This window comes from Gasterosteus aculeatus, chromosome 16, assembly GCF_964276395.1.
Source record: "Gasterosteus aculeatus chromosome 16, fGasAcu3.hap1.1, whole genome shotgun sequence".
NCBI classification, from domain to species: Eukaryota; Metazoa; Chordata; class Actinopteri; order Perciformes; family Gasterosteidae; genus Gasterosteus; species Gasterosteus aculeatus.
In genome coordinates this window covers 12,717,401-12,727,629 of record NC_135704.1, presented here as the reverse complement: position 1 = coordinate 12,727,629, position 10,229 = coordinate 12,717,401, and the positions used below count along the sequence as shown (strand labels likewise).

The 10,229-nt window shown below is 44.5% G+C and overlaps 1 long non-coding RNA gene across 1 annotated transcript; it reads right to left on the bottom strand.

Annotated features, from left to right (window-relative positions):
* Window positions 1-7,906: 7,906 nt before the first annotated feature.
* LOC144388851 (uncharacterized) lies at window positions 7,907-9,942 on the bottom strand. The gene is made up of 2 exons (XR_013453114.1): window positions 9,323-9,942; window positions 7,907-9,134 (listed from the first exon to the last, which is right to left on the bottom strand). It is a non-coding gene; the product is annotated as an uncharacterized LOC144388851 (long non-coding RNA).
* Window positions 9,943-10,229: the final 287 nt, after the last annotated feature.

The window sequence follows — 10,229 nt, the reverse complement described above, 5'->3', positions numbered from 1 at the left end:
GAGAATCACTGGGGCCAACGGGGACTGGATGAGGTAGAATTGGCGGGTCTCTACATGGTTACCCGCCACAGTGAGGGAGACTGGGTGGGAGCATTGGGTGATGCGGGCTAGATGACGGTCGTCCAGTGCAAAGGCCTCTAAAGGCTTCTCCAGTGTCCTCAGTGGAATGTTAGCCTGGACAGCGAAACCCAAATCCAGGAAACAGTCATCCGCCCCTGAATCGAGGAGGGCCCCTACCGTAATCCGTTGATCTGCCCAAGCCAGGGTGACGCTAACCCGCCGGTTAGGTGATGCAGGACTACGGGAACACGAAAGGCGGCTCACTAGGATCTCCCGGGGTCCTGGTGAGCCTAATCCTTTTGGCCGTGTGGGACAGCCGCTGATGCGATGCCCCTTCTGGCCACAGTAGAGGCACAGCCCTCCCCTGAATCGGGCCTCCCGTTCGGCTGGGCTGATGCGCGTGCGTCCCAGCTGCATGGGCTCCTCCTCGGTCGCTGTCTGTGACGTGGAAGGCCGGACGGGACTGGGGGAAGTCGAATGGGCGACCGGGTTCCTCTCCCGTGTGCTGAAGATGTGGGGGATAGGGAGGGGTCCCCGGGGAACTCGCTCCCGCCTTCTCTCATTAAGGCGTCCATCGATGCGGATGGCGAGACTGACGAGGTTGTCGAGGGAGGCGGGCTCCTCCCGTGTAGCTAGCTGGTCCTTCACTGCCTCGCAGAGTCCCCTTCGGAAGGCAACCCGAAGGGCTGGGTCGTTCCGACCGCTTTCTGCAGCGGCCAGTCTAAAATCCACTGAGTAGTCCGCCACCGAGCCGCTGCCTTGTTGGATGCTGGCCAACCGGGCGCCGGGGTCCTTACCCCTTACTGGATGGTGGAACATCTCGCGGAGCTCGGCCACGAACTCCCTGTAGGAGTGACGGAAACTGGCACCCATGGACCAGGAAGCGGCAGCCCACTGGGCGGCCCGGCCGGTAAGCAGGTTCGTCACATATGCGACTCGGGCAGCGTCGGAGGTGTAGCGGCTGGGTTGGTGAGTAAACACCAACTCACACTGCATTATGAAGGTGGCACAAGTCTCGAAGTCACCCCCGAACGGGTGTGGGCTGGAAAGGCAGGGTTCCCAGGGTAACGAGGCAGGTTCCGCAGGGCTACTTGGGAGGGGATCCCCCGGGGGCGGGATCACTGCCCTCACCGGCGGAGGCTGGTTCGGCGGCTGGGTGGTGAGAGCCGCCGTCAATGCCCGTAGCTGTATTAGAATCTCGGCTTGCTGGGCCGCCGACGCCACCTGATGCTGAGTCAGGCTCTCCACCGAAGCTTGAAGGGGCTGGACCTGGACCTGGAGGTTCTGCACGGCAATGGCGGCCGCCTCCAGCTGGTGAGTATGATTGTCCGTCAGCTGAAGCTGTCTATCCAGGGCAGCTTCTAAACTGCCACGGTCTGTGTCGGCTGGGGTCATCATGGTGAGTTCGTACTGTTATGGATTGTCTCTGACCCCAAGTGCACGACACCAGACACAGCTTAGGTTTAGCCGGAAAACGGCGTAGTTTATTTCACAAAATAACCAACTACGAGAAACAAACAAAAAAGGCAACTCCAAAAACTTCTCTAGTCCGTGGGCGCTCTTAGTCCAATCAAAAAATGAAAACTCACACGATACTCACAGGGAAAACAAAAACTCTGCGTAGGGAATTCCGGAAGGGTTTCCAAGAGGAGCACAGGGGAAGAACAATCAACCCTCTCTGGGGAAACACAGAGCACGAACTCACAGCGAGCCACTGGCAGATCTGCTTCTTAACCTCCCTGTGGGATGAGCTGACGAGCTGCAGCTGTGGCGATGAGCAGAGCGGCGTCAGGTGTGCGACTCTCTGGCTGGTCGAGCCCTAACACGTCCCTGAAGCTGCCCCTTTGAGCCAACTCTTCATCTGTGTTTCAGAGGAAGCTGTAGCTGATCTATGAATGAAATTACTGATGGCAGATTATTGGGGTTAGCTGGATGTGTTGACCTGTCAACTGGGCATATGCTGCATGTTTACTCAGCGAGCCGGCGGTGAAGCCGTGGCGCATGCAGGACCTGTGTGTGTATTTGCAAGTGTGTGTGTTTGTGTGTGTGAAGGTGCTGAAAACCTCTGATGGATTTCCCTCATTTATACGTGTGTATTTGTAGAATATAGAAGACAGTGTGATTCTCAGAACTCTATTCCCACCTCATGAACTTTACTTTTTTCACCAAGGTCACTGCCCATCTTCTATCTCAATGTGCGAGTGCATTCATAAATAAATGTGTCCACACACTACGAGTCCTACTCCCCCTGTTCAAAAACATGTCTGTGTCACACGCATACGGAGGCCTCACTGAAAATAACACCCCAGCCAACAACGTCTTCATTTGACTTCAGTCCCCATCAACAGCCTCATTTTACCTCACCATAATTATACCTCAACCAGCCTCCATTCCGCAGCAACATCTGCGCTCCATTTTCATCAAGCAGCGCAGTGTTACATCGTCAAAGAACAAAATATCTACTTTGGAATATATTGACACATTTATATCATATTGTGCTGCCGCCTGGAAATTATAGACTTACTTTTGTTTCAATGTCACTTTACATGGAAAACAAAACTGATATTATTAGAGGCATAACTATATTTATAGTTGTAAAGCTTTAGGAACTCTACTCATGGTTGAATTTTTCTCTGATCAGAGAAATACTGATGTGATCAAGTGAGAAAGAAATTAGCATAGCTGCTGCAGCCACATGAACTTTTAGCATTTCCCAGTTTTATTTCAACAGTAAACATCCTTCAAACAACAATTTAAATGTGTTCACTTCACTTACGGTTTGTGAATGCGTCGGCTCAGGTCGGCACACTGACCTGCATGAGAGAGCAGCCGTTTTTAAATGTGTGACAGAGAACAGAGTGAGACGATGTGAGAGTGAGGGAGGTTAAAACAGAGACAGAAACCGGGGAGACAGAGACGGACAGACCGAGAAATTAGGGGCTACTGACCAGAAACTGCTCTGACTCAGACAAAGTCAACATCTTTGCTGACATCACTGACCATCAGCTCCATCATTTCAACTTAAAATGCTTTGATGGCCCGAACAACCTTCATTTGTCTGAGCCCACAAGGGTTTCACCGCTGCCAGTGAGACAGGGGTAGCCCTGTAGCCCTGTAGCCCGGTAAAAAAAAACCAGCAGGGTTATGCTACATCCAGAGAAGATTGAGTTCTTTAGATGAAATCATTTCACTGAGTTTCACTGTGCAGGAGGAGGTCGGTATCTGTAAAGGACGAGAGGTAAATGAATCCACCGACTTGGAAAGTTGTGTTCTGAATAAGAGGGCTGTAGTGTGAGATGAGAGAGGTAGACAACTGACCACAGGCGTCTTGCAGGCACCAGTCAAATATACACTAAGTTAATTAACACTTGTGAAAACCCCTTAACTTCGCTAACAATGATTCATGATAGGCTTCGAAAATATTCTGTAACGCTACATGTGGACGAATGCACGGGTCCAGATACATCTCACCTCTGTAAGTTGGTAGAAAGGCTCCTATAGCACCTTTACTAGGTATCGATCTATCTGTACGTTTAATTCTGCATTTATTGGAATAGAATGATATCCCCTCTTCCATCACAACTCTTGTTACCAGGAGGATGAGGAAGGGTTTACGGCTGTGGTTGTGTGAGGAGCGGGGAAGAAGGGCGAGGGGGGAAAAGGGGGTCCAGGTCTCAAATCAGCAGCTTCTAATCCTGACACGCTGCCGCTGCCAATTATAAGGCCTTTAAACACAACCGGTGGGAGGAAAAAACATGACCAGGGAGACCAGACTAGCGCCGGGGCGTATTTAGCAACATACAGGCAGACTGTAATTACATATATGGCCAACAGAGAGATTTAATGACTTTTTCCTCCTTCTACTGATTGACAAGGCAGAAGGGTGGAGGGGTGCAGAGGGGGAGAAAGGTGGAGAGGGGGAGGGGGGGGGGGGGTGGATAAGGCAATAACAGAGAACAGGAATGAGCCTTAGTTTTTCATTTACATGTGGAAGGAAACATTTTGGGAGTTTTTCTGAACAAGGTTTATTGAATCTGACAAAAATGCATTTAGTGTATACGATAAATCCATCTGTCAGAGACGACTGAAAATAAGTAGTAGGCAATTGTTCAAATTTGTCAAATTTCAAAGTGTGGTAATACAAGTTTAGTGAGGTTTGCAGGTGTTCAGAGACACATCTTTGTATTTTTTTTTTGTTTTGGCTTTGTTTTTAAGTATTATACTATACTTAAAATTTGAAAAATGATAAATGATTTGATAGTTTGTGCATGACAGATGAGCTTTCCTCACTGCTTCCCCAAGTCTGAGCAAGGTACTCTGGTATTTGGACAAATTCATATTTTTACCAGATGATAAATTCTAGATGCTTGCTGTAATTCATCTTGAAGATAATATGAATATTTGTGGCACATCGCATGGAAATTCATCCTTTGTGCTTGAGACCTTTCCCTCAAAACTAAAAATGTCAAAACTCATACTACACCATACAGGAAAAGTCAAGATGTCCAAAGACATTGGGATACATCGTTTGTAAAAGCATAACAATGATTGTTAACTCTGTTTGTCAACCAGCTTCCATTTTTGCTTGGAAATCAGGAATCAGGAAAGCGAGTCGCAACTTGTAAACTGGTCAGAAATTGCATTTATTGTACAGCAAATTGTCCTAGAAGCGTTCAGTCAAACTGAACGGCCCGTCAACAGTGGGGTTTCTCAGACCAACACAAACAACTATCTCAATACCTAAAATCCTTATAGTAAATTGAGGATGAGCCTATTTCTTCTGGTATTACTGTAATGGGGTTTGAAGTCTTCATATTGTCATCATCTATTTGAGACCTGCAGGAACATGATATTTTCATATGTTGTTTGTAGATGGCGTGCTGCTCTTGTTTACGCCCTTGCGAGCATCTTACATCATTACAACCGCAGCAACATAATAATAGCGTGTACTGCAGGCACACACACACACAAACAGACACACACACACACACATCATCCCATCCTTTCATCACAAACCACATTCACACTTCCCGTAAAAACCTGGCTTCTTAAACGATGGGACGGAAACCAAGATGGATCACAGCTTTACTTCCGGTGGGTTGCCACATGATAAAGAGCCCTCATATTGTTTAATTGGACTGCATTCGAGGCTATATATTTCTCTTTTTGGTTTTTAAAGGATGTGAACGAAACATCTATAAACAGATTTCCCGGTGATAGATCTCTACAACCCTTCATCTTTCCTCCAAACATCTAAAAAAGTTCACGTCTCCTGCTTTAATTTCTAGCTTCAAATCTGTGTAAATGGCCTCTCACAAAATATGATCACATTGCATAACAATAGAGATGACTGCATCATTGTATGTAACATGTGGTGGGGTGTTATTCTACAATAAAAATAAGTATTACTGTACACGGCACACTACAACTTCTCAGTTTAGTTTGTTATAGTTCGTCAACATTTTTTGGTACCACCATTTTCCAGGACAGGTTTGTGCAATGTAGCTATTGCTAGCCAAATAAGCTAGCTCTAATATTTGTTTATGCCACATCCACAAAGTTAGCCTACGACATAAGCACATCTTTTAACATTTAATACAAATTTGAACGGCTTCCCTTTACTCCTAATTCTAATACTAATACTATAACAAGTCAGCTGTATACAGTTGGAATAGGAAATCTGAACAAAAGGCCCACTGACTTTAGCTTTTAACGCTAACTCAAACAAATGGGCTATCTCATCTAAATAGTGTATTAATTAGATATTAACCCCTGATATAGAATTTTATAATGTCGGGTAGATAATCTAACTGCTTTACGGCCATCCTGGATTTACAGGAAATGTAGATGAGAACACATTTTAGTTCACTCAAGAGATTTTTGTTTTAAGTCTGCAAGCGTTGCCGCTGTACATTACATTCCTACACCTTGATCTATACAGCTTTTAAACGATCCAAACTTTCACAATTGGGTTTCAAATATGTAAACAACGCTCGTAATGAAGATTTTTCACACCAACGCCTACTATTTTGCTTTGACTCAAACAGATCTTAGACATGGATGCCAGGACAGTGTCCCTCTATGCACACACTCACACAAACACACACACTTACATACATCTTGCTCCCAGCAGATGTTTTGTCCACCGCTGCCTTCCCAGAAACCCACAAGTGAGCGTATTTTCCGCCGCAGGGTCGGGGAGCAAAACCACTGAAGAAGACCGCTGCACCCCAACATAAAACAAAACACCAGAGGAAAAAAAAAATTGTGCAGAAAACCTTTCAAAAAGGAAAGGAAAGGAAAAAAGCGAAGGATTTTCTAATCCATCCTTTATTGAGGTGGATGGTTTTCGGCAACGCAACCTTTTTTATGTGTGAGAAGCCTTGCCTGTAATTTGGGTAGCCACGGCGACTAGAGGGACTTGTAATAAAACGAGTCTCTATTCTGGGATGCTCTGTAATAATGGACGCCACCATCCACTCCTCTTGTTAGAGGTGGATGGATGGATGGATGGACAGATGGACGCGTATCATACAGAAAGACAGATGGACAGTGGTTGGTCGAGAGCACTTTGTCAGGGTTGAAGTTGGACCAATTAGGAAGGGGTCAAACCAAGGCAAGAACCTAAATATGTAGTAGATTAAGTCTTCTTAGACAAACTATTGAATGGATAAACAGGTGACATCCGTCCGAAGCTCACACTAACGTTTGACTTTCCTCAAAAACTTGCCAACCATTTTGTGATTAATACTTTGCAGGACTTCTGAGTGACCATTCCACTCTTACAAGTTCTTGTGGTTGCATTTCTGGAATCAGACACCTCTCTATAATCTCCACGCCATGTTAACAGTTGCCCATTATGCCAAGGCCATGGTTAGGAAATCACATTGGCATTTACATCCTGTCATTAGAAGTGTCTATTGCTATTGCATTGTAATTACATTTTAGTAGGTTGTTATTACACCATTTAGAAGCTGTCCGTCTTACCTCAATCTCCTCCTTAATTGGTCATGTTGGTCTGTCCCTCCCCCCTCTCCCCCCCGGGCCCGCCCACCTCTTTGACGGGACATTCCAGCGGTGTAAGCGTTTAAAGCTGGAGAGTATTACAACTGAGTCTAATATGCCACAGAATGAAAGAAATGAAGGAGGAAAAAAAGGGAGTCGAGTCAGATAATCTGGTGAAAGACAGAACTTGGGAAGAGCGGTAAAGAGAAAAAGCCTGATGGAGAAGAAATGAGAGAGGTAAAAAAGGGTGAAAAACAGTTTTCTTGTTGCATGACAGATTCCCTCCCAGCCAACCAAGGCTTTTCCTTTAATACCCAGAAGCCTTCATGTGGCTTCTCAACGATTGCACATGGGGCAAAGCTGACCACATCTTCGCCACGCTGCTTATTATACAGCATTGCTCACACTCTGCATGTGTGTTTGCATGTGTGCGTGTGTGTGTGACTAACTGCCGATATACAATAAACGTGTACACTTTTAAGTGTGCACATGTAAGCTTGTTGGGAAGCAGCATCCGTCATGCAGGGAAGCATTCAGTGAGACTTTCACATCTTAATGTGTCAACAGTCTGGCGATGGATGGGAGAGAAAACAGGAGGTAATATTTTTTCATTTGTATGGAAAAGGGCAAAAGAGGAGACACAAGCGAGGAAGATGATTTTCAACGGCACATTTATTGGTGCAAGTATTATAATTCATAAAAAAAAGGTAAATCTTGGTGATTTGCCCTCTGATGTCTCAGTTTCAATGGGTAGCTATAAGCTGTTGGCTTTGCATATTCACAATTTACATATCACAAATGTGCCATTCTGCTATAAAAGTAGACACAAGACAAGTTGTAATAATTTAAAATGTATATATTTAATGTTGGAATGAGGCATGCTAGTGTGAGGATAAATTAAGATTGTTCAAGGTCACTTATAAAATAAGTCACAATAATTTGAAGGTAACCTTTTGTGCAGAAGGTCCACCACAAGCTTGAGCAAAAGATGATTAGTACAACATCTTACTGTACCAACCCTCCTTCACTATGCACGCGCAGACAGGCTCACCCACATAAACTAAGGCCCGCTAAACACGCTGCATGGGTTTTCCACCACGGTCAAAGGCAAGAATAGATGGATGAAGGAGAGGAAATTGAAGGATGCGGACTATGACATCAAGCAAAACATGCGCTCCTTCTTACTGACCGCAGGGACTTCCTCTTTATGACCTTCGTGACCAGCCTTGTATGGAGAACACGCACACATACACACGCAAGGAAAGTGCAACTAAAACGTCCTTCAAGCCACACAGAAATATACATGAATGTATTTAAGCAATGATGTGTGCATTTCGCATGCAACAAAACATTCAAATATTAAAAGAAACTCAAAATAAAAACAACACATATAACTTTCAGGAGGAGGATAAAAGTTAGAACACCCTAAAAACAGTATAGTTACTCGTAAATGGTAGTTAAACACTCACTGCAATACTGTCCACCACTCTGTAACAGCATATGAACACTTTATTCATGTTCTTACACAGTAATGTTATTGTACGCAGCAATTCAAATTAAACATGAATTTAAATGGTGTCATTCTTCGATAACCTATTACAAAGACTTGTTGTTGAATTAAGTCAAGCACATTACAATACATTGTAACAAATATTATGACATGTCACATTAGGAAAAGCACAGGTGTAGATAATAGGATTAATGTTGCCTGAAATGCATTGATCTGCTTCCTTTCAGGGGCCCCGGTGCTGTAAATGCTCTCTTAGCGTCTCACTGTCATGGCTTACTGGGACGACAGAGCGGATCCACTGCTGATTCTGTTCGTTAAACCTGTGTGTATTCTGTCGGGACAAATCAAAGTATCGGCTGTGAAAGAGACGTGTGGTATTTATTCAAACTCATACTACAGTATTCACAACTTCGTTGTGTAATACGGGGCCCACTGATTCGGATGGTCATTCTGATGCACTGTGGGTTTCATCAGCATTCTTGGGTTTTACTGCCCTCTGCTGTTCAACGGTAAGTCAAACTTTATGAGATGTGTGGATTCTTCTTTGTATCCTTTAAATCTGCAAAGCAAAGAAGTGATGCATCAGAGCAACAGAGAATGATCAAATAAACCCGTAAACTGAGAGAGTAATCTTTTCAACAAAAGCAAGGATAGCACAGTCATATGTTTGAAAATAATTTGTAGCACAAACTATTTGCTATCTTTAGAATTGACATTTGACATGTTGATCAATATTATCAACAATACCTTGTAGTTCTTTTTGTCTTCAGGCAGTTTGACATGAATATCATGACTCAGTATAGGACACACATACCCAATTGTAGTCAGTCAGCAGCTGTAGGACAGACCTACAAAATATAGACAAGACAGTAAGAAACTCTCTCACAGACACACACACACACACACACACACACACACACTTATTGTAGCTTAGTATTCCAAAACGTGGTCATAGGGATCTTAAAGTTGACAAATGGTCTATGATAGTCCGCCAGGAAGTTGGAGGTGTGTGTGCGTGTGTGTGTTTGTGCCTGTGTGTGCAGGCCCGTGTGTGCGGACAGGAAGTGGTGGTGGCTGGTTTGAGGTCAGTGGCAGGAAAGAATGGTAAGCATGCTGTTGCTGTGACTCCGGCTGGTCATAGAAAAGACCTCTGTGTTTCCTGACATGCAGCAGCCTGAAACCACATCCAACCATTCCTCCACCATCCGGCCACGCCTCCGCCATGCGTGTCATTCACGAGAATCATTATGTTATTAAATAATCTCACCTTCATAGCTTTTTTCTTCTTGTTGGCATTTGGTTGCTTGTCCCTCTATGTATCTAGTTTTCATCCACTTACGACAACACTCTGATCAATGGCCAGTGGCATTTTTATAAAATGCTTTCTTACAAATGCTGCTCCACCCTTCTTTTTAAACGTTACACGCTGCACAACAATGTGGCCACAAGAACTAAAAGGCCGTGTTTCTGTGCTGTTGCCTAGTGTTCACATCTGGGCCCCACAGCCACGTGTCAATAGGAGAGAGACACCCAAATTATATCACTTGAATTTCATCCCTTATGACACACTCCCAAAATTGTGTTTTCAGAGAGCTATCACAAAAAGTTTAATATAATAATAGTTTGATTTGTTGAATCTAAGGTTTGATATTCA